At 41.2% G+C, this 25947-nt stretch overlaps 1 long non-coding RNA gene across 1 annotated transcript in view; it reads right to left on the bottom strand.

The window, feature by feature from the left end:
• Positions 1–5008: 5008 nt before the first annotated feature.
• Positions 5009–25947, bottom strand: part of LOC309665086 — a 117067-nt gene continuing 96128 nt past the window's right edge. Inside the window, exons 3-4 of the long non-coding RNA XR_014266205.1 lie at positions 17791–17890; positions 5009–8363 (exon numbers count right to left, since the gene is read on the bottom strand). This is a non-coding gene — a long non-coding RNA (uncharacterized lncRNA). The remainder of the gene's footprint in view (positions 8364–17790; positions 17891–25947) is intronic.

The following is a 25947-nucleotide window of genomic DNA, read 5'->3' as shown; positions in this document are numbered from 1 at the left end:
ACAGTGCCTGGTACACAGTAACTATTCAATAAATGGCAATAAAGGTTATTTTCATTACAGCTCACCTAACTTTCCTAAGATGATAGGAGTTGATTGTAGAATCAGGGAATCACAGAACTAGAAGTGACCTCAAAAAGTGTTTTTCTCTTCCTGAGAGTATGGTCTTGCACATCTTGTTCCAGTATCTCTCACTCCAAAGCTGTGATCCTACTTATATGTTACCAAGTTTCCTCTTAAATTTAAACCCATTTTATCTTTTTAATTTCTCTGTAGACTAACAAGACTAGAGAAAGAATAAGTTGGACAAGACTAAGGTCTAGTGTGACCAATTTTCCTAGTTTGCCTGACACTGAGGGGTGTCCCAGGACACTGGAGGTTCAGCACTAAAACGAGGACAGTCCTGGACAAACAGGGTCAATTGGTCTCTCTACTTCACCTAATGTAGAATTTTTTATCTCCGGTTAAGCCAGAAAAGCCAACAGCTGTACAACACACTGCATTCTATTTCTTACTATAAACAAATACAGACAACCAAGAATCATAAGCAACTGTAGGCAAATATCCCTTATAGACTAGTATGCACACTACCACCTTTCCCCCTTAAATAAACATGGTTTTTCGGTCAATCAGCTAGGACCCTGATGGCATAGATGTGCACTGCCAGGACCCTACCCTCTGTTTTGGTGGTGCTTGTGACCTTGGAAGAAAGGTAGTCTTCCCTTCCTTATATCTCTGATGCTATTTCAGATGGTGAATCTGACAGCTCCATGCCAGATGGTTTTCAAATGAACAGCCCATCCTCAAAGTCCTTAGTGAGGGGTTTGTTTTTGTATCTTGTCTTATCAAATATGGATCAGAATAAAATCGTGCACCTCTCTTGCCTCGGTGACTGCGTATGATCTTTGTCTCCACTGGTTCAGGCTGAAGTCAAGTTCTTCTGTCGATATTTCTGCCTGGTTAATGGAAGTCCTCTCTTCTTTGGCTGGGATACTCTAAGCGCTTCACTGTGTGGCCTGCAAACCAAATCATGATGGCTGAAGGCATTGAGCTTCTCCAATAAGTCTTCTGGATCTTCCTTCCAAAATTCCTGCTTCCATTGATGAACACTTTTTTATAAACTCAACATAACTTAGGCAACTTTTCTTGCATTGGGATTTTCCTTAATTTTTCACACAGAGACAAAGCCTTGAAGTCAGTCAGGATAATGACTGGTTACAGAGGGAATGAGAAACATTCCCTCTAGAATGCCCTCAATTCCTTAGAGAATTATGGGAAATGTTCCAATAGTGTCCAGTGGTCATCTAGTTTTTCCAGTAACTTGAATGACTCACAGTGGCAGAAACCAGGTCCTCAAGAAGTGTTACATCATCCCCTTGTGATAAACAAACAGAAGCTTCTTGGTGAAGTTGTGCAAACCCAACTTTCAGCAGTATCAGCCACATAATCAGAGTAATATTGAGGAATAATCTTGATTTTTAAACCATTGAAAAACAGACCTTTAAAAAGATGTATCTAGAAGATATTATGACAAATGACAAACAGCAGAAAAAACTGCAACATCTGTGACATACAAGTAGTGTGGTTTCCTTAATATATGAAGAGCTCTTATAATTCAATAAGAAATAAAATTAACAACCCAATAGAAAAATGGATAAAGATCACAAGCGAGCTTCTTCACAGGATACACAAATGTCTAGAAAGCATTTGAAAATCTGTTCAACTTCATTAAAAGCAAGTATGCAAATAAAAACAGAATACTTTCACCTCAGTGGACAAAAATCAAAGCTTTATAAGACAGCACATTAGTAAAAATGTATCAGTACTTTCTCAAAATGTTCCTTAAATTATTAAGGGTGCAGTCTTTTTAAAGAGCAATGTAAATGTTCAAAACCTATAATAAAGCAATAGTAGAAATTTATTTTAAGATGAACTTGTATACAATGATATACACAAGAATGTACATTGAAACATTTTGAAACAGCAAAGGAGTAGGCATATACTAAATGTTCATCAATTAGAAATTATTAAATAAATATTATGGACTGAATATTTTTGTGTGCTCAAATTCATATGTTGAAATCCTAACCTATGATGATTTCAGGAGGTGGGGCCTATGGGAGGTAATTCAGTCATGAAGGTGAGACCCTGATAAATGGGATTAGTGCCCTTATGAAAAGAGACATGAGAGAGCTTGCTTCCTCTTCCTCTCTGCTTTCTGCCATGTGAGGATACAAGGAAGAGACAGCTCCCTCTGTAAACCAGGAAGACGACCTTCCTCAAGAAACCGACACTGCTGGCAAACCGATCTTGAACTTTATAGTCTCTAGGACTGTGAAAAATAAAAGTTGTTTAAGCCACCAAGTCTATGAGGATTTGTTACAGAAGCCATAACTGACTAAGACAAGCACATAAAGAGATGCAGTGACGGTGGGACTTCCCTGGTGGGTCCAGTGGTTAAGACTCCACGCTTCCACTGTAGGGGGTGTGGGTTTGATCCCTGGTTGGGAAACTAAGATCCCACATGGTGTGGCCAAAAAAAGAGAGAGAGAGAGAGAGAAGAGAGAGATGTAATGATGGAATACTATACAGCTACTATAAAGAATGAGATAGAGCTATATGTACCAAATTTTTAACTAAGAAGAGCAAGTAGAGAAGGATGTGTGTAGCATGCTCCTATTTGTGAAAAACAGGGAATATAAAACTAGATATAGACACAAATAGAGATAGACTTATACACCACACTCAAATGTACTTCTGTAAATCTAGGAAATTCTGAGAAGGCACACAAAAATCTGTGATAAGCTACCTTTTGGAAAGTAGAATTTGGGGTCAGAGTGAGAGGGAGACTCCTTTCTATTTTATATCCTTTTATACTCACAGTTTTTAATTCTTTCTGAAAGGTATTAAGATAATAGCACAAATTGAGCCAGCTTCTGTGCTACGTCTACTTATAACCACTAATAGAAAGTGTTAATAATTACTAAACACCTCAATGCCTTGCTGCGTGTCTTCTTTGTGTATCGTTCTCCATGCATCTCTCATTAGTAGCACATATCACCCTGTAGAGCTACTGCATGTCGGAGGGCTGCCTCCCCCAATTGCCCGTGATCGCTGAAGGATAAGCTGGTGATGTTTCGTGGGATGGGGTGGGGTGCTGGTCTGACCTCCAACTCTGCCACTTAACATATCACGGTTCCTGTTTTACAGATGAGGAACCTAAAGTTCAGGGAGAGGACAAAGGAATTGTTGCCTCAAGTCACACAGCCGGTTAGCAGTTGAATCATGATCAGGATATAAGGCTCCTTCCCCCAGTCCTACTTCTACTTTGAAGTGACTGGGGAATACCTGAAGCTTTAGAAGAAATATTGACCTAACATCAACGTGGTTCAAGAATAGAGATTCAGATTTCCCTTCTGAAAGAGTGATCATCTCATAACCTTTCCTAATTCCAAGGACAGACTTGCACAGGTCAATGGTTGGAGTGGTGATGTTTCCTTTTTTTGACCCCCAGAAATACAGTTACAAAGGTCTTGTGTGATGGGACAAGGCAGTATAGTTGGCAGAAGTGCCAGGGAGTTCAAGACTACAGAATGGATCTAGGTTCTGCCACTTTCTTGCTCTGGACCTGTGAACAAGTCACTCAACATTCCAGAACTTAAGATTCCCCTTCTGTAAAACAGGGTAACAGCAGTGTGCAGAGTTTTCATGGGACTCAGATAAAATCATGCAAACGACTTGCAAATTGTAAAGCATTATGAAAAGTGAATTTAAAGAATTATTTCACAGATAATAAGCACATCTACTTGTATTCACTGAATTGTTGATACTGCAAGACTTTGGAGACCATCCAAGGCCAGCCTAGGATCAAATCTGGCCTTCACTGGGTCTTCAACATTTTAAAACAGTTGTCAACATTTAAAACTCAAATTTCAGATATTTTTAAAAGTCTGGAAGAACTTTAGATCTACATTCTAGCATGATAATAATGAACTAAAAGTGAATAGACGTGCTTCATTCAACATGACATATATAGGGCTTCCCTTGGTGGCGCAGTGGTTAAGAATCCGCCTGCCAATGCAGGAGAAACGGGTTCGATCCCTGCTCCCGGAAGATCCCACATGCTGCAGAGCAACTAAGCCCGTGCACCACAACTACTGAGCCTGCGCTCTAGATCCCGTGTTCCACAACAAGAGAAGCCACTGCAGTGAGAAGCCCACGCGCTGCAACAAAGAGTAGCCCCCGCTCGTTGCAACTAGAGAAAAGCCTGCACACAGCAACGAAGACTCAACACAGCCAAGTAAATAAATAAATAAATAAATTTATAAAAATTTTAAAAAAACAGGACATGTAGAGTCGTCCCTAGGTATCCACGGGGGATTGATTCCAGGACGCCCACGAATACCAAAATTCACAGATGCTCAAGTCCCTTATATAAAATGGTATAGCACTTGCATATAACCTGTGCATATCCTCAGGTATACTTTAAATAATCTCTATATAGTAGTTTTTATTACTACATGTTCACTGGCCCAATCAGTTTATCAGAAACTTGACTTCAGTAGGGTGGTAACATCACATGGCAATAAATCTCGCAGGAGTCCTCCTGCTGTCAATAGAACCTGGTTAAGGTTCTGACGGGACTTTCTGGAAGATAACCCTGAACTGGACTTCTCTATCCCACAGGAGCCAACAGACCCACAAAATAAGAGACTCGTGTATGTGTGTGTGTGTGTGTGATTTACGAGTAGATAAGTGTATTAGAATTATACAATAAGTAAGCAAATGAGATAAAAATGTATCCCCACAATTCCTCTACTCAAAGAGTATAATATTAAGAGATAAATGGGTTGACTCAGCTCTAAAAATGGAAGTTTGTGATTTATGGATGCATTCATATACTCATTTATTCATTCATTCAACAACTATTTACTGAGTGCCTAATATATTGCTGGCACTTGCCAAGACTCCTGGAAAAAACAATAAACTCAGTTCCTGTCCCAAGGAATTAATCTCTCTTTCCATCTCAATGCCTTCACCTTAAAGTACACGTTTCTGCGATTTTGGTTAGCCTAAGTGAGTTTTGTATGGGTGGCAACGTATTAAACTATGTCAGTGAGCAACAGATTTTCAGTCAACATTGGTCCAAGCTGAGTCCATCACTTTACAGAGAAGGCCCTGAGGCCCAGATGGTTAGGTAACTTGCTCAGGTGGGCAGCTAGTTGTCAGCTGGGCCAATTCCCAACAGTACTGCTGTCACCACCATCAGCAGAGCCCAGTAGGCCTTCCAGGCCCCTCAGCCACACCAGGATACCTTCTTTGGTTTTAGCCCAATTATTTTATAGTCTTTCTTCTGCTGTCTTTGAGTTCTGCATTGGTAAGATGGAGTGCTTAGGTTATGCCTGTAAAATGTGTGCTTTCCTGGATTTAAAGATTCTCTCTGCACTCGTGATTTGCTCATAATTGTTCGACTGCCAAAGCTTCACCTTCACTTCAGGCACTCTGATTTGAATTTGGGGTTATTAATTAAATATCACAAAAAGAACTTCAGCTTACATGGTTTCTTTCCTTCACGCTTTAGAAAAGGGAGTTCTGTATTCAGTACCGCTGAATTCAGGTGCTCTGTAGACATGGACAAGAAAAAGTGACATCTTCGTTTCCATCAATCGCTAACTGAAATTTAACATTACCTTTAGATATAAATGTAGGGAACAGACTGTAGTAGTCTTAGAATTTTGTCACAATTCAAGTCACAGGTATTTTTATATCTGCATAATGGTTGTTGCAGGTTTCTTGAAATAGCTTATGAGCTCACCACTGCTTCGAAAGTAAGGTACTTATTTGGGTCCAGCTTTAGGTATTTTTATTTAATATGTTAATAGAAGCACATAAATTACTATAGCACAAATTTGATTTTTTAATACTTTGATAACTTTAAAATAAATGTTTTCCTTTGTTATTCTGTGCATTTTATTTTATACATTTAAAAACACTAATCTAAAAAAAAGAGTCTATCATCTCCTCCAGATTACCAAAAGGATCCATTGCCACAGAATGTTTAAGAATTCTTGCTTTTAGAGCAATGGTTCTCAGTCAGAGATGATTTTGCCCCTGTCCCCTGGGTACATTTGACAATGTCTGGAAACAGTTGCTACTGCCGTTGAGTGGGTAGAGTACAGGGATACTGCTAAACATTCTACAGTGCACAGCACAGCAAACATGCACAAAGAATTAGGCCCAAATGTCAATCGGGCTGAGTTTGAGAAACCCTATTTGGGATCAATATACAACAAAAGACCAAAAAGTTGCTAGTCTTTCCATTCCCACTGAATTCCCACCTATAGTCATCTGTTTTGATATTCTTGCTCTCCATTTGAGTAATCACATAGAGGAAGTAGGTTTGTTTTTGTTTTTAATTCTTGTACCCACCCCGTCTCCAAGTATTACAAGTTGCCCTAGATCTGTGAGCCAGAAGCTCTGAACAGGATGAGTTATGAGTATTGATGAATCTATTGGACCAACTTCTTAAAAAATGTAAGCAAGGAGTCAGTGAACCACAAGCAAAAGCACGATGGTCCATAAGCCCTTGGTCTAGATATCAAGGCCTTGTATTGACTGTATGGTTAATTTAGTGCTTTCCTCAAGGGTGACCTCTTTTAAAAGGGCTCCCTTCAAGGTTAGGAGGGCAGCAGGAGGGAAGGAGGAGGTGAGGAGACCAAGTATCTTCTCTAGCCAGGCACTAATAATAACAACATGGGATACAAGTGAACCAGCCATCTTCCATGTTTTCTCCCCTCTCCCCTTAGTAATATACTCATCTTCAAAGGAAAATCTTTCATATGTCAATTTTTAAAAATAAATTTCTCAAATGAAAGAACAGAGATTGAATACTACAGGATAAAAAAAAAAAAAGTACAAAGGGTAGAAGTCAGAATAGCATTTTTAAAACTTTTGTAGGAGAAGCCTTGACAAACAGCTGCCTTTCACCTGGGCATATTTTACATTACCCATCCAGGCTGTGAGTAACACTCCTTTCTGCTTGGAGGTTCTGAAAAACATCTGGTTTGGTCTGGCACAGACCAGCCTTGCTGGTGAATCTCTCTTGCTATGTAATACCAAAAAATAGGACCAGAAACTGCTGCCCCAGGACAGTATAAAGGCAAAAGGTAGATCAGGGACTTCTCATGAGTAAACAATACAACTCCAAGTGGGCTGGTGTGATGGTTAATTTTACGTGTCAGCCTGGCTGGATCACGGGGTGCCCATATATTTGGCTAAATATTATTTCTAGATGTGTCTGTGCAGGTGTTTCCAGATGAAATGAGCATTTGAATCAATGGACTCAGTAAAGCAACTTGCCCTCCTCAGTGTGGTGGGCATCATCCAGTCCATTGAGGGTTCAAACAGAACAAAAAGGCAGGAGAAGGAAGAATTTGGCCCTTCCTGCCTGAGCTGGGAAATTGATCTTCTCTTGCCCCACAGCTTCAGATTCTCAGGCCTTTGGACTTGGGCTGAATTACACCACTGGCTTTCCTGGGTTTCCAGCTTGCAGTTGGCATATATCAGCCTCCATAACTGCACGAGCCAATTCCTTATAATATATATCTATGATTGGTTCCCTATCTACCTATCTATCTATCACCTATTGATTCTGTTTCTCTAGAGAACACTGATTGACTAATAGAGCTGGCTAACTCCTGAATCCCCAGTCCACAGCACAATACTTGGCATGGAGAAGATATTCAATAAATATTTGTTCAGTGAATACATTCACTAATGAATAAATAAATCACAATCACCTTTTAAAAAAATTCCTTTTCCTATTTTACAAATGAAGGAACTCAAGGAATTTAAGTATGCTTTCCCAAAATTACAGAATTTCTAATAGACTAAGCCAGTTCATGAGCTCCAGGTCATCTGACTGGAAACACCTTACCCTAGACATTATATTTTTCTCTTAGGGATTTATTTAAGGCATATTTGGTCTCAACACACGTTGAATGGGCTAAAGAATGATCTGGCTGGGGCATGATTCACACAACTGATTATCAGCACACATGACAATAGATAGTTTGGGAAGTACTATGTTCAGCAAAATCAAACATGTTTCTTTACTGTAGGACTTAGAGCTTTTCATATGCCAATACATGGCAGAAATAGAATGTAATATTTCCCAAACCTAACTGAGGAGCACACTTTGGGAACAACATAAAGCAACATTTTGCAGTAATTTTTTTTGAGAAATATGATGTAGGCATCTTGCCTCTCTTGTCCTCGCTACCTGATTGAATGGTGGCCAGAATGGAGAAATCATCTCACTTCATCTTCAGAACAACCAGCCCGGTGAGGCAGCTGTTCCCCACCATCTGGGGATGAGAGATACCAAGAGAGCATTTTCAGAATGAGGACCCAGCTCCACTGTTACTCAGCCAATCAATAGCAAAAAAAAAAGCACGTTGCCTGTGGTTGTTTCAACCCTACTCAGGAACAGAGCCACTTTCTGGAAGGCTGTGCAGTGCCAGAATGCATGTTCATCGTCACTCTCACATCCACAGTCAGAAAGCTTGATCGGATACATATGCACAAAGAAAGCTGGAGTTATCGCTCTCCTATCTGCCTCAATGAAGAAATGTGACATGAAGTATATTCAGTGCTGCCAAGATGATCACCCACAGGACCTGCATCAGGGGATACGTGGAGACTGTTTGTGGCCTAATTCTTTCACCTTTGTTATGTGCATGGATCGTCTTTTAAGAGACAGGAAAATGAAACTGATATAATGTTTACATGCCTGCCTTCCTATGCCTGCCTTCCTACTTGGCCCTAAGAATTTCAAGAAAATAAGAAGTCACATCCCATGACGTATGTATTAACTTTAAACTTAGAACAGAAAAAAAAAAATGGTTTCCGATAAATAAATAAATACAGACCAAATTATTTCACAGGTTCTTTCTTTTCTTTTTGAATTTTGATTGGATTGAAAGGTATGTCACTTCAACAAAAGAGTTCTAGTCTCTCGTCGGATGTCACATCATGATGCTGTATAGTCTTTGGAGGGAAACATTTGAGGAATGGGCATCTGGCTACCTAAAGCAAAACTGCAAATGGCCTAGATACACAAATCCATTGGAGGGGAAGAGTAATCAGCAGAAGTAGCATTGAGGAAGCATTTCAGAACAGTAAAGAGGCTGTGAGAGTCAGAGTCCTAATTCAGTCATTCTCAGTGTAGCATGGTGGTTGAGGACACAAATAGCCAGATTTGCAGCCCAGTTTTGTTACTTACAGACATAGTAACAGAGTTACAGCTATGCAACCTTGAACAAGTTATTTAAACATTCTATGCCTCAGTTTCCCTCTGCAAAAATGGGGAAAAGTAATATCTACCTTAGATGATTATGAAGACTCAGCATATGTAAAGTACCTAGAACAACACTTGGTACAAAGTTAGTTTTCAATGCATGTTGACAATAACTAGTATTACCAGCTGCATGACCGTGAAAAGTCACTTCACTCCTACAAGTCTCGTTTTCTCCATCTATAAAATTGAACTAATCATAATGCTATCACAATATTATAATGAAGAACAAATAAGGCAAGGGACAGAACTTAAAGTGTAAAAACATCATGTCACAAAGGTAAGGTGATTATTCTCCTGCTATGATATGGTGGTTCTTTTTTCCCCTCAGTGGAAGGTATTTCCTCTTCGTTTCAGGACCTCAGATCTCCTCTCTGGGCACTGACCTTTCCAGTATACAAAGGGGTACAAACTTGCTCTGTGTGCCAAGGGAGGAACCCGTGGTCCATCATCAGTCCTTTCCATCCGTCACCATCGAGTGGCCAGAGCCAGAAAGCAGGGTGCCAGCCGTGACTACTCTGTCTCACCACCTCATCAACTTAGTGGGTGAGCACTTCCTCTTGTGTCCACCTCCAACATGGAGACCTAATCTTCCGCTTCTCCGTGTCCATAGCTACCATCCTAAGTCATGTCACCATCATTCCTTGCCTGTGATAGCTTTCTGTACTCCCACTTCCACACTTGAATGATCCAATCCATTTCATGCTCCCCAGGACAGATGGAGAAATCTTTTAAAAATGTAATTCCAATCACGTCTCTTCCCAGCTCTAAATCCAACAACGGCTTCCCATTCTTATATGGTTTTCCATGACACAGTCCTCACAAGGGCCCTGACTACTTCACCAAGTTTATCCCACAGCACCCCAGTCTCCTCAATTTCTACTCCAGTCACCGTCTTACTTCTACACCCTATCCCATAGGTCTTTCTCAATGACTTGAATACACTTAAGCTCTTCTCTACCTCAGGACCTTTGTCCTTGCTATTCCCTCCTCCTGACTCCTTAAACAGCTGATTCCTTTGTATCCTCCATATCTCAGCTCAGATTTCATCTCCTTAGAGAGGCCTTCCTGACCACCCCCAAATGCCCATTTGCATAATATTTACCCCATAGAGTTATTATGAAGTTTAAGTGAGAAATGCCTTCAGAACAGTGCTTAACATATGAGAAGTACTCATTAAAAACTGTGAATCACCATCATCATCATCACCATCATCATTATCATTACAATCATCATTCTCTACCATGGCAGCCTATTAAGGTGCATGGAAAACACTGCCAAAAGGGTGTGATTGTGATATGTGTTTGCTTACTTGCACTTTGTCTACCCAGCTGTTAGTTGCATGAGCTGCAGACCTTATCTGTTTTGTTTCCTGGTGTATCCTCAACCCCCAGCAAACCACCAGTCACAGAGCAAGCTCTAAATATTTGTTGAAGGAATGAATGGAAAGGAGTCTCTCTTGGCTGTCAAATGGGTTCAAATTGCCGAAACCCCAGCAGGACCCAAGGCAGTGTCACCTGCCGGGCAGCCCGACATCAAGCCGCAGGGAACAGCACTGCGCATGCTCCAAGGGCACAGTCTCTCCCTCCCCCCCCCACCTCCCCCCCCACCAGGTCCCTGTTTGTATGCAACGCGTCCCTGCTTGTGCGAGAGAAGCAAAAGATCCCACAGAACTCTTTTCTTTATCCTCTTTCCAGAAAAATGGGCCAATTCACAGCTGCAAACGTTAGGAGAATTTCCTGTCTGGGAGTCTGGAAACTGCCAAGAGTAGAAAGCAGCAGCCAGCCAGCGAGGCTTCTGTTGTCATTGGCCCAAACAACAACAAAAACAGCCACAACCGCCGCCACCACCACAACAAAACATGCCACGTGGGCACGGGCACACACAAACACGCCCACAGAACCAAACCAAACGGACGAGGCTTCAAGGAGGAGCTTCTGGGCTGCGCATTCCGGCGGGAGGCACATCCCTTGGCCCGGCGCCAAGGCAGCCCCACTCCCAGCCCCCCACCATCTGTCAGCAGCGCTCTGCCTACTGTAAATGCGCCGGCACGGGACACGGGCTAACAGGGAGCAAATGCAGGGGAAGGGAAAACAAAGCCCTGCAGGCAGTGGAAGAAGGTGGCGAGGGCTCTGACAGAAACTGACAAAAAGCCGGGAAATTCAAACGGAAAGTTTGCCCTGAAGACCTTCAGCATGAGGGCTGGGCTGGGGGCGGATGTTGGGGGTGGGGGGGGGGGGGGACGGAGGGGATGGGGGATGCGGGGATGCAGGGAGGGAGGTTGGCAGTCTGCGGAGAGGCTGGTGTGGTGTACAGCTAAGGAGGCCGGCTTTTTTCAGATTCTATGACCAGGAGACATTATTTATAATCCATTCCCGCTGTGCATGGATTGCCCAATAAGGCGTTCTCTTACAAGAAAAGGGGAAAAAAATTTTTTTTAAAAAACAAAACTTTGTTCCAATGAAACTTCTGAAGGAAACATTTCATCAAGACATCACATGTAATGGAATGGAGATTGCTAAATTCTCTATCAAATAGCCATTCAAATTAATAATTCTCAAATTATTAAATTTAATAATTAATTATGATCTATTATAATTATTAATAATCTATTCATTGGAATAAGCTGCCCTTACTTTGCTACCGAGAAGTTGGGTTGTTAGTTTTCTGTTCTCATTTGAGAAACCTTTGGGGAAAATAATCAGGGTATTTGTCATTTCTCACTGTTGATAATAAAAATATTTTTATGAGCCCATTTGTCAACCAAAAACTGCAGCAGCAAAAGAACCCAAACTATCCAAGAGTCCTGCTAAAATGTGTCTACATTTTTGCTTGGGTGCTGGGGATTCTGTCTGCACTGGGTAGATGTCTTAGAGTTTTCATTCCTTGCCCTTGAATGCAGGGACTCGCTTATAATCTTCAAAATATGGACCCAGGTTACCAGGCATTTGATGACAATTCCACAAGCTTGACATTATTTTCCCTATGTTAGAGATAAAGAAACTGGGGCTAAGAAAGTTTTAAAATCACCCAAAGTTGAAATGGCAGAACTTCAAGATTTTTGGACTTGAGGCCCTATCATTCTTTTGTTTTAAACAGTGAGATTCTGCTAAGATGCTATTATTTTACTTTGCTCTTTTAGTTCTTGCCACAAAGCCACAAATACTATATATTCTAATTCTCACTTTTCAAAAAAAAAAAATTAATGAAGCAGGCAAAACAGCAGTAAGTTTTAACCAAGATGGCCAGAAACAAACCAGCCTTCATTCTCTTCACTCATCAGTTAAATATTATTATTTGTTCCCTCTTTAATAGTTGATTACTAAAAAATAAACGCTGGAAAAGAAGTTTCAACACCGAAACACTTCTGATTGACAGCATAATAGCTTGGCTCATTACCCCTAATCGACAGAGTATACATATATTTACAAACAAAAACACACACCAGATGTATTTTCATCCACAAGGTGATGCTGTCAACTAAAATAGGGAATGTGCACCAATGTACAGCATCCATCATTTTTAAGACAGATTCACCACAAAATCTCCCATGTCGTGATTCATGGATGAAAGCCTGTACGCGTGCAGGTGGCCGTGATATTGCCACGTGTACGAAGAAGGGTGAGATGCTTGAAAAAGCACCAGCCCTAAAGTCAGGAGAGTTCGCTTTGAGTGCAGGCCCTGACATTTCCTAGCTTATACTCTTATGCCTCAGTGTCTTCATCTGTAAAATGGGAATAATAATAGCATCTACAGAATTGCTTTTAAGTATCATATGAGGCAGTGGTTGTTTAAATGTTTTGTAGATAGTAATATACTAACATAGTTCTCCTTTTTTCTATATTTCTCCATTCCCTTCAAATGTCCTTCTGTTTCTCCCAGACTGACCAGTGTTTAAAAGAAGACGTTACTACTCCTACCCTCTCTTCAGAAAGTAAAAGTCAGTTTGAAGGTGATCTTATAACAAATATCTTGGAGACCAGCCTGTCACTCTACATCAAAACCCATTTTCAATTTCACCTATGGAGAGAGAAACTACATAGAAATAGCCTTCATTTCCCTTTCCTGTGGAATGTAACAGAATTTTCAAAAGTCCTACACAAAGCTCTTCTAGGGGCATCATGGGTGAATTTCCAAACTGTGCTTCATACGTGTCTATGAATAATCAATGTAAGTTAATACTTTACATGAATGTCCATAACAGTCATTCATTCGTTCATTTGTAACAAGCGTATTGAGTGCCTACTTTGTACAAGGCAGTTTGCCAAGTCCTAGGGTAAGAGCAGGAAACAAATAGACTCATTGGGGGCAAATGATGTGGTCCTTTCAGTAGATTTTCCTTTTGTATAAAGGAATGACTCCAGTTTTTAGGAATGTTTTTGAATTTTTAGAATGTTTTTCAATTTTTAGAAGATTTCATTCTTGTAAAAGAGAAACAAGATAAGAGCCTAGGAATCTGGTTCTCTTCCTGGCTTTACCAATATTTGAGGTCTTGAACAAGTCACTTTCCTGCTGTGAGCAGTTTCCATACTTTCCTGACATTTAAGGCTTTTCAAACTCCTCTCGCTTTGCTTTCTGAATTAGTAGAGCTGCTTCTCCAAGAAAGATTTGACCAAGGGTTAAATTTGGGGAAAGTGTTTCACTCTTCTGAAGTGTGTTTTATCTAATAGAATGTCACGGCAGGGAGCTGGACAAGGATATAGTCTACAGGGGACTTTGGATAGGAACAATGAAGTGGGACTTTAAAAATAGCTTTCCAGATCCTTTACTGGGCTGAAGGCTCTATAAGAACAAGGATTGAGGGTGCCTTATTCATCACCATTAAACCCTCTGGTACCTAAAATGGTGCTGATCGTCATTCACAAGTACTTGTGGAATGCACTTTGTGAATGAATCAGCTTATTATGATAAATAATATCATAGCATAAAATAGATGATATAAGATGAACCATCCACTTATAAGATAAGATACATATTATATATATATAATATATAATATAAGGTGAAATAAAGCTTCCCACTGCTTCGTCAAACCTTTTGAAACCCCCCTAAAAAAAAAAAAGACCACGATTCTACATGGCTGTAGTTGCCTACCGAGACAAAGCCATGGTCTGTGCTGGAGCAAAGCTGATTGCTCCCTGATGCTAAAGCCGTCTCTAAAAATCCCTCAATGGCATCCATTCATGTATTAAAAGATTGGAATAGGGTTAAAACAGCACTTTCTGAAAGTCTGAGGTCTTGGACTCTGATCCTGCCTTTTCCCTTAATAACCATGTAACCTGGAACAAATCCTCTCCTTCTCCTGACCTAAGTTTTCTTGTTTGTAAACAAGAGGTTGTGATTTCTAAGGCTCCTTCCAGGCATAGGAATTTAGGAAGCAAGTGGAAAATTATACACATGTGGCCATTTTTTAAGCAGCGCTTCACCATCCAAAATGCCTCCATTACATTATTAACTCTATTCCCATCTTAAGTTTGGAAAATTGGCAAAATGAGCACAACTGTTTCAGAAGTGAATGTTGTATTAGATCAACATAGCAAATAGACACTTGCCTAGAAAGTAATACCTCTTGCCAGAAACAGGCTGACTGTGAAAAACATTGCCCTGCAAAGCCCTACCCAGCATGCAACTCTGCCTCCTCACACCTCTTCCTCCCCACAACTCAACCTGCCCCGAAAGACCAACCAGAACTGGGGTTAGAAATGCAAAGTAGCCTCTCATAGGACTCAGCGCTGAGTCACCTCTGTGGATAGTTCAGCCACAACTGGGTATGTCACTTTGAATCGTTAGCCTTAATCCTTCATCCCGAGTCTGGGAAAAACTGGAAAGAATGGTTTCCTCCTGTATTCATTCCCAAGTACTTACTGAGTCCCCAGCAAGTGCCATCTCCCCAACTCACTCCTGGCTCATGCACTAGACTCCTCCCGCCTCGCCCCCATGCCACTATGCTGTCCGACTCTCTCACCTATAGCTCAACTCACTCCCCTCAGTGACAACCCTTCTACTGGCTGTTTCACAAGAGGAAACCTTGACTGCATGGAGGTGACCTGGCCCAGAAAGCCTGAAAATATCACAACTTCTAAGACCTGCTTTAAAATGGACCGGGTGAGTTAGGCTTTTATTTGGACCAGGTGAGATAGACTTGCCACCTGCAGTGAAAGGCAAGGTAAAAGGAGCAGAGCCCCAGTAGGTACCAAGCAACAGACTAACGGTCACCACTGCATTTCTTCAGAGATTGCAGACTGTCTGCAGAATACCTCGCCGTGGCTAGAATTCCTTACCTGGAACATAACAATTATGGCCCGGTAAGTGAAAACGCTGATGTGTTAAGGTTTTCTAATAGGTGTCACTATTATAGGCCTGCAGGATCCCTGGAGCCATGAGAACCTTGATCCTGTTTGAACCCTCACCATCATAACCATTGGGAACTAGAGCCCAAACTCTGAACTCTAGTCCAGTAGCTGGGTCCCTACTATCCATCCTTGATTCCCATTATACACCTTGAATTTGGAGTATCACCTGCTCTGTGTTCTCAGCTGATCCATCAGAAACCCTGTTAAAATCTTCTGAGACCCTTGATTCTAACCGTTTGCACTTCTTTCACCTATTATCTATGACCATGTTCAGGAGCTGCACGAGGAAGTCAGCTAAAACTGGTGAGTGTCATGCCCATGGTGGCAGAGCTCACACGGGGAGAGACCAAGGCCAGGTTCAACCAAGGAGGCCTAAAGCAGAGTATCTGGGTGAAATAAGTCTTACAGAAGGAAGTTCAGCTGGGACCATTATACTCACCATCAAGTACAAAGGGTGAAGCAAGTACAGAAACAAAAGATAAGTACCAAGGTTAGTAGCAGGATGGGTCCACAACAAAATGGCATCACTGAACAATTCAGAGTAAGAGCTTGAGAGCTAAAACTGTGGACATGCACGGAAGCTGTCCTCTTAATGAACTATCTAGTACATGGGGCAAGCAAAGAAGCCTTTGAGAGGCCATTAGAGCCAGACATGCATATGCTGTGGGCCTTGCTTTTATGCTGGACTGAACTTTCTTGCAGCATCTGTGGATGTGGCCCAGCCTCAGAGCAAGACTCATGCAGGCTGCCCCATCTCACTTCAGTTTACTAAGCTTGACTTCTTTCATGTGAGATACATTTGGTCTGAATTTATTTCACTTTCTACAAAACAAAATTTAAAATCATGATTAGAAACCTCAATTAAGTTTTGATAAGACTCTATGTATTTATTTGTTTTTCAGGAGGTGGGGAAAATGTTTTCATCTGCTTGTAATGCATCTTCCAGAAAATAAGACTTGGTTTCATAGGCTCTTTCTAAGTGAGCAACAAGGGAAATTAGAGATCATTTGCCTCCCCCATCCTGTTATAAATAAGAGATTTGGAAGCAAAAATCTTACAACGTGCCCTAGATCACATGGGTGGCTAGTGTTGGAATTAAGAAAATTCATTTCTTATGACTCCAAGAGAGGCAAAAATGGCCTTACAAATAGCTTCACTTGGGCAAACTGGTGGGTGGTCTTTGTTTCCAGGGGTGTTTGTGCAAAGTGTATCCTCCAGTCCCAACACAGCCAGATCCCGAAAGACCAAAGGTGGAGTCAGAGGGGGGATGTGCCACACAGAAAACAAAGTCAGCCCAGAACACTTTATCTCCGGAGAGACTCATCACAGCCCCAGCTGCCTCTGGGTCAACCAGAGACCTTGGACCTCACTGACTGCCCAGAGGCCACATCCCGAGGGGACGGCAGCTCTGCTGCATGTGTCCGGCCCCGTGACTTAACATGGGTGAAATAATACTAGCTGAGTGGCTTTGCCAGTGTGTGCCTTAACTTTCTCTGCGCTTGGCTTTCTTCTTCCAGCCGCTCAGCTGCGTAGAACCATAAGGCGATTTTGTAAAAACTAAGCAAAAAGGAATACATTAGTCTAGTCTAGTCGCCTGGAGCTGCTGCCAAAGGAACAGTCTCTCAACTGATCGCCAGCCAAGTCCCTTATGAGATTGTGTAGACTCTTACAATATTGCTCAGGGAGCGAAACAAAGAGGAAGAGAAAGAGAAGGGTCGTGCTTATTATAATTTATAGTACATGGTTATGGGAAGCTTCTCATGTTACCAGAAAGCTGGTGTCTGGGGTTTTCCTCTTCCCCAGAGGAGCTGAAAATGGGAAGGGGGAAGGGAAGGTTATCTTACCACCATTTTGCAGCCAAACTCATCAGGGCCAAAATTCCTTCCTAGAAATGTCAGTGGCAGGATTCAGACAATTACCACCAGTTCAACAACTCCCAGCCCAGGGTCATTAACATCATCCCTGCTGTTCAACCATAATGTCACTCCACCCATTCCCGAGGAGCAGGAAAATCGCAGCGCCTCTTGCCTTAAAGCCATTCTGATGACAGGCATCAAGGAAAGAAACCCAAGCTTAAATATCTACCTGGTGCCTTAGAGCTGCTGTGGTTGAAGACTGGTTTTATGCTCCTCGTTCTTCATCTTAGAGAACGATGGGGCTTCAAGTATTCCAGTTAAAAGTCTGCCTTTGGGGAAGGAAGGCAAATGGGATAGTATTAACCAACTCTCTCCAAGGGTTGTGCCTTCTACTCGCCTCCATTGATTACATTCTCTCATTAAATCAGTGTCTTAGTCAAACAAAATGTGACGCCAGGAGTCATGCTGCTCATCACCGGTGGCTTCAGTCCCTCTGTCCTCTCTGCCTGGCTTCCACCACACACAAGCCCTGATGCAAGCGAACAGCTCTTCCTGAATGGATTGCTGTGATGGCAGGAACGCCGTCTTATTCATCCTCAACTCCCTTTGCCACAGCCTAGTTCATGGTACAAAGACAATTTTGCATGAATGTCACTGTGAAATACAAGGGAAAGGAAGGCTAACCACTTCTCTTTGCTTGTTAGCTCAAAAACTCGCAAACTGACTGTTGGTGGGAATGTCCATTGATACAGCCACGATGGAGAACAGTGTGGAGGTTCCTCAAAAAACTAAAAGTAGAACTACCATACGACCCAGCAATCCCACTACTGGGCATATACCCTGAGAAAACCATAATTCAAAGAGTCATGTACCACAATGTTCATTGCAGCTCTATTTATGATAGCCAGGACATGGAAGCAACCTAAGTGTCCATCAACAGATGAATGGATAAAGAAGATGTGGCACATATATACAATGGGATATTACTCAGCCATAAAAAGAAACGAAATTGAGTTACTTGTAGTGAGGTGGATGGACCTAGAGACTGTCATACAGAGTGAAGTAAGTCAGAAAGAGAAAAACAAATACCGTATGTTAACACATATATATAGAATCTAAAAAAAAAAGGTTCTGAAGAACCTAGGGGTGGGACAGGAATAAAGATGCAGACGTAGAGAATGGACTTGAGGACGTGGGGAAGGGGAAGGGTAAGCTGGGACGAAGTGAGAGAGTGGCATGGACATATATACACTACCAAATATAAAATAGAGAGCTAGTGGGAAGCAGCCACATAGCACAGGGAGATTAGCTCGGTGCTTTGTGACCACCTAGAGGGGTGGGATAGGGAGGGTGGGAGGGAGGGAGGCGCAAGAGGGAGGAGATATGGGGATATATGTGTATGTATAGCTGATTCACTTTGTTATACAGCAGCAACTAACACAACAATGTAAAGCAATCATACTCCAATAAAGATGTTAAAAAAAAAAAACCTCGCAAACTGGAAGTGGAGAGAGGAATGGGGGAAGGGCACAATAGGGGGAGGGGATTAAGAGGTATAAACTACTAGGTACAAAATAAATAAGATACAAAGATGTAATATACAGTATAAGGGAACATAGTCAATATCTCATAATAATTTTAAATGGAGTATAAGCTATAAAAATATTGAATCACTATGTTGTACACGTGAAACCAATATACTGTAAATCAACTATACTTCAATTAAAACAACTTAATTTAATTTTAAAATAATAATAAAGGAAGGGCAAAGTATTTTTCAAAACTCACAACGGAGGCTTCCCTGGTGGCACAATGGTTAAGAATCCTCCTGCCAATTCAGGGGACACGGGTTCGAGCCCTGGTCCGGGAAGATCCCACATGCCGCAGAGCAACTAAGCCCGTGCGCCACAACTACTGAGCTTGCGCTCTAGAGCCCACGAGCCACAACTACTGAAGCCCGTGCTCTGCAACAAGAGAAGCCACCGCAATGAGAAGCCCGCACACTGCAGCAAAGAGTAGCCCCCGCTCGCCGCAACTAGAGAAAGCCCGCGCACAGCGACGAAGACCCAGTGCAGCCAAAAATAAATAAATAAAATAAATTTTTTAAAAACCTCACAAACTGGAAAGCAGGCTGTTGGCTAGCCCATACTCCATCATGTAAACATACAGGTTGTTTCTACCGAAGTAATCGGTAGAAATGAGCACTCTTACATGACAAAATTGCTCTGGAGGAAAAAAGTAAAGCAAAAAAGGTACTGACTCTCTGCACAGGCAAATATTCTCACAATGAAGATGCACCAATGAGCATATCTTAATACTAAGCTCTGGACCTCCAAGGGGCCTGACCGACTCACCCGGTTGTCTACTCCCCAGCGATGACCTTGCCAGTCAGACCCATCTATGGGATCTTCGCGGAGAGCCAGGCCTTAACTCTCAAACCCGTGGCCCTCATTTACCCACGTGAAGCACCTCCGAGAGCAAATACAAGTTCATCCCGATTCTCCACCCACTAGCTTTCGCCCAAGAAATTCAAAGGGACTACCAGTGATATCATTATCTTATTATTATAAAGATCTCTTTGAAGCCATTCGTAGATTCATTTGTAAATTTCTGAATGTTAACTATTGTTAATATCCAATTTTTAGTGCATTGTTTCATTCATTCATTTACTTCCTCCTCAACTCCTTTGACACACCTGTGGTGAGCCTGGGAGTCACAAAGGTCCCATAAGTAAGAATCCTGCCCTTAACATCCTCCCTTTTCATCTTCCTTCTACCCAGCCTGGGAGCCTTGGCTCTGCTTTCCAGTTCTGTCATGGTTCCTACCCCTTGTCATATCTGATAGATTATCATCATTTCCCTCACTCAAATTTCAGCACTTCCTAGAAATTTGGCTCCAACTCCCTCTCTGGTCCTTTTACTCCTGTTGTTTTCAACGTGATTCTTTTCTTCCCCATCACCCCTCCCCCGCCCCGACACCACCAGATCTATACACTAAGGTCCCAAACCTAATCACCAGTGGTGGTGGTGGAGGGGGAAGGGGCGGTAGGGGAGATGCCCAAAGGGCCTCAGGTGATCTAAATGAAGCTGGGTGTGGATACTAAAGATGTCACAGGACAACTGATATTTCATCCTACTGCCAGCGTACACTCAAATCTCAGGAGTGAAAGGGACTTAAAAGCTCATCCATGCCTCCGCCTCTGATTACACCAAAATATTAGCCATTAAGGAAAGATTAGCATTCCAGGGCGTCCTCAGAGATCTCTGAAGTGGATTCCATTGCTTCCCTTAGTAATGCATTCCAGAAGCTCACCATACTCAGAGAGATTTTCCTCCTGCAGAACCTAAATCCTGCTGGAAGCAATTTAAACCATTCCCCTTTGGCCTGTCTTTGTGTGGAAAAAGAGGAAAGCTCTTTGCCACTGCCCGTGCGGGTCCCTTCGCAGATTCCTTGGCTCCCACAGACACTTCATTTACTGATTGCAACGAGAGCACAGCAGGGGCAGAGACAACAGGAGAAGGAGAGAGAGGTCACGGAGAAACCCTCGCCTTTTCCTTTCTGGCCAACTTTGTGTAGAGGAAGCACCCAGGACTCTAGGGCCCAGGTTTAACCCAGCTCTCGCATCTTATTATCCTCGGTCAAGTCTCCTGCCCCTTTCACCGCCTGGTGACCTACTTTCATCTCCAGCGAGGTTCTCCCCTGGAAGCATGTAGATAACGCGCAGCTCGACAACAGGGTGATGCAGCCGAGCCACACAGCTGATCTGACCTTTCCCTTCCTCTCCAGAGTTACACGAAGGAAGGAATAAAGACGACCAGGTTTTGTGCTGGCCAAACCTGCTTTTCTTTCCTGGCAAAATGACACTAGGAGACAAAGTATATTCTTCCACCCAAGACTGTAAATAAAAGAAAGAATGTTGTGGGTGTACAGGACGTTTGGAACATTTCATTTTTGTAATTGTGCCTTCTGAGCTAAGAGCCACCACAAAAGACCAGTCTTTGGAAACTGATGGGGGTTTGTGGTTGTATTTTGGGGCTGGCTGGGCAGCTGGGATTCTGTTTCCATTTTTCCCATTAGTCCTCAAGTTCTAGATGAGGCCCCCAAGATCCTGAGGCAACTGCCAACATTTTCCCAGGATGAGCGCTGGAATGTGTATTGGCTGGACACATTGATTTGCAAGGTGTTTATAAAATTTCTTGATCCTTTTTTTCCACCTGGTTTGCTTCCTGGATCCAGAGGTTTATAGACTGCAGCGTGCCACCGGGAACCAAGACGTGGAATAAACACTCCACGCTCTTCCCTGGGACCTTCTTTTGTGTAACTTTTTATTTTTAAAATTCTCTTGCACTCTTCACTTTTGTTTCCTTTATCTCTCTGTCCCCCCTCTGGTGTCTCTGTTTACACAGTTTAGAGCTGGGGAAGATTTTGGTAGTTTTCCAGCTGCCTATGCACAAGTGTAATTGAGTCATTTATTTTTAGTGATGTCAAGACTTGGAGAACAGAAATAAAAGGAACATTGCACACTGACTAACTAAAATGGAAGAAAGTGCTCATTTGGAGGATGAAGATACAGAGGATGTGATTATTTTCAAACTGGAGGCTCTTCTCATTTCAAAATCAGATTTGGAACATAATTTGTTTTATTTTCAGCTGGTGGGGTCTCCGGTCTCAAGCCAAATTATTCTATGTCCTTCTGGGGTAGATGTCTAACTGGCAGCTCCTTCATGAATAAACCTGTCATTTTCTTCCCCTTTAGCAAGAGAGCCCTACTTGCATTATTTCCTGGATGGAAAAGATGAGGCTTAAATTAAAGACCTGTGGGACGTCCTGAGATCCTCACAGGAAAAGGTCACTGGAACATCATCTGTCATTTAAAACAAAACAATTAAACAGATGCAAAAGCCTATGTGTTTGATGACCAGCACATTCCAAGTCTATCGAGTTACCTTTTTCTATGCACCTTCATTTATTTTGGGTGGAAATCAAACCTGGAATTGGAGAAGTATCGTTTGTTCTTTACAAAACTGTCACAAAGTGCTAATGGAACTGACTCAAGCATTTTTTTCCTTCCTTTGATTCTCCCACCCTCCTCATCCCTCCATCCCCCCCCCAAAAAAAGATAAAAGACAACTATGAAATCAGTACAATATAAAACACAGTATTTGAAAATAAATTTGTAATTGATAAAACTAGTTAGTGTTAACTGAGTGCACATTATATGCCAGGCACCACTCCAAGTATTGACATATCAGGGAGATAGCACTATTATCCCAATTTAGAGACAGGAAGGAGATGAACAGAGATATTAAGTAATTTCTGAGTTGTGCTGTGAACCCAGAGAGTTCAGCTCTGGTGTCTTTATTTGTACTCCCTGCACTATATGCCTCTCACAGCAGTGGACGAGCAACTGACAAATGGGAGAAACATATGCGAGACAGATGGCAAAAGGATATGATTCTTAATATATAAAGAACTTTTGCCAAACAATGAGGAAAAAAGCCAATACCTCAACAGAAAAATAGACAAAGGACAACAATAGACAATTCACACATATAGAAAGCTCCAAATAGTTGATAAAATGTTTTAAAATATCAAATCATACTAAAATCAAAGACACATAAGCTCAAACAATCATATATCTTTTTTTCCTATTAGATGAATTAATAATTGATGAATTATAATTTTTCTTATAATCGAAAAAAATCCTGCTCAGTGTTGACAATGGTGTGAGGGAACAGCTAACCTCAAACACTGCTGGTGTGAAGTGTAAGTTGCTGCAACATTAATGGAAAGAAAACTTTCAATATTAATGAAAATCTTTAAAATAAGTTTAGTAATTCCACTTCTGGATATTTATTCTAAGTAAATAAAAAGGAGAACAAACATTTATGCATAAAGATGTCAACCTTAGAATTATTTAAAATAATAGTAGATCTTTATTAAAGAATATCAAACTATCATCAAAATTCATGCTCTTAAAGAAAATAGGGGGCTTCCCTGGTGGTGCAGTGGTTAAGAATCCACCTGCTGATGCAGGGGACGTGGGTTCGAGCCCTGGTCCAGGAAGATCCCACATGCCACGGAGCAACTAAGCCCGTGCACTACAACTACTGAGCCTGTGCTCTAGACCCGCGAGCCACAACTACTGAAGCCTGTGTACCTAGAGCCCATGATCCACAACAGAAGAAGTCACTGCAATGAGAAGCTCACACACTGCAATGAAGAGTAGACTCTGCTCGCCGCAACTAGAGAAAGCCCGCGCACAGCAACGAAGACCCAATGCAGCCAAAATTAAAATAAATTAAATTAATTAAAAAGAAGATGTGGCACATATACACAATGGAATATTACTCAGCCATAAAAAGAAACAAAATTGAGTTATTTGTAGTGAGGTGGATGGAACTAGAATCTGTCATACAGAGTGAAGTAAGTCAGAAAGAGAAAAACAAATACCGTATGCTAACACATACATATGGAATCTAAAAAAAAAATGGTTCTGAAGAACCTAGGGGCAGTACAGGAATAAAGACGCAGACATAGAGAATGGACTTGAGGACATGGGGAGGGTGAAGGGTAAGTTGGGACGAAGTGCGAGAGTGGCATGGACATATATACACTACCAAATGTAAAACAGATAGCTAGTGGGAAGCAGCCACATAGCACAGGGAGATCAGCTCGGTGCTTTGTGACCACCTAGAGGGGTGGGATAGGGAGGGTGGGAGGGAGATGCAAGAGGGAGGGGATATGGGGTTATATGTATACATATAACTGATTCACTTATAAGACACCATTGTAAAGCAATTAGACCCCAATAAAGATGGTAAAAAAAAAAAAAAATTAAAATAATTAATTAATTAATTAATTAATTAATTTAAAAAAAAGAAAATAGGAACGGAAAATGCTCATAGTATATTAATATTATAAATATTAATATAATAAAAAGGGAGTTTATATAACAGTATGTATACAATTTGCAGCATTATGTAAAGGGTATCTATGCATAAAAGAAACACTGGAAGCCAGAAAGTTAACACGTGTTTTTCCTAATGATGAGAGTATTCATGATTCTTACTTTCTTCCGTACATTCTTTTTCAATGAAAACTTATTATTTTATAATCCACAAAAATTGTAAATTATAATAGTGGAGTGAATATAGGAAGATAGAGGCATGCAAATACCTATAATGAGTAAACTCTTGCAAATTACCCTTGAGCATGGACGAGCTCTGAGAGTGCTGGGAGATAAATCAAAAAGGGAAATAAATTGCATATGTCACTTTTTAATAGAAAGATTACAAATTCATTTTTCAAAGACTTTTTCCCCAAGGATCTTATTGACTATATTTATATAGGAGAGGTTTTTATATAGGAGACGTTGGGTAACATTGAACAATGACTTCATTCTGCTTCTATGGAAGACACAGAATCTTTGTTCAAATGCACAGCTTTATAGTGACCATCTAAAAATGTAAACACTGAGGAAATAAGAGTAAACAACTCAGAAAAGACATTTTTTCAGGAAAGTAAAGTAAGATAGTGAATAAATTTTTCCCCTGGAATACCTAACTTCTTAATTCAGGGATAGATCACAGAGAATCCTGGGGAAGACTCTTGGGTCAAAAGAGCAATGTTTTCTCCCCAGAGTCATTTAGAGTAGCCAGTGTTAATAATGTAATAAAAAACATTGTTGGCATATAAACAACTCCAAGGTTAACAGAACAAAAATTATAAGACTTTGGTATGCATAGAATTCTCTAGTAAAATATATTCCTCCATGATATGAAAGTAGCCTCAGATTAAAGTGAAGAAAGTGTGATTTAAAGGGATTTCTGCCAGTCCTTCTCCCTGTTAAAATATTTACTCTATAAGTCTTACTACAAAGATAGAAAATCAAAGAAGGATAACATTTGCAAACTTAGAAAGCCTTTAGAATTTCTATCATCCAGAAGTGATTAACTTTGGGGGAGTCATGAACTTCTCTCGAAATCTAATGAAAGCTATAGAGTCTCTCTCCAGAAATATACACATGTACACCAAATTTTGCATAAAACTGAAGAGGTTCAGGACTGACCTCACGTTCATCCACAATTCCCTATGATAAGAACACCTGAGCTAGTTCAACCTTGTGTTTTTGAGAGGGTTTTAGAGAAAGACGCAGCATTCTGCCTAATTGAACAACATTTCTTATTTTCACAAAATTAATCCCTCCAAGTGAGTGAAGTAACTTGCCCAAGATCATAAGGTAAATTAAATGGCAGATGAAGGATATAAACCAGGTCTTCTAACTCCCAGGGTAGTCTTCATTCTCTCAGAACCTTTGTCCACTTAGATTTAAAAACCTCCCTTGGTTTCCCACAACCTGGGTTAAGAGAGAAATCTCTAAAAC

This window comes from Balaenoptera physalus, assembly GCF_965194825.1.
Source record: "Balaenoptera physalus genome assembly, chromosome: 7".
Taxonomy (NCBI): domain Eukaryota; kingdom Metazoa; phylum Chordata; class Mammalia; order Artiodactyla; family Balaenopteridae; genus Balaenoptera; species Balaenoptera physalus.
The sequence above is the reverse complement of the archived record's forward strand: the minus strand, read 5'-3'. Positions and strand labels throughout refer to the sequence as shown.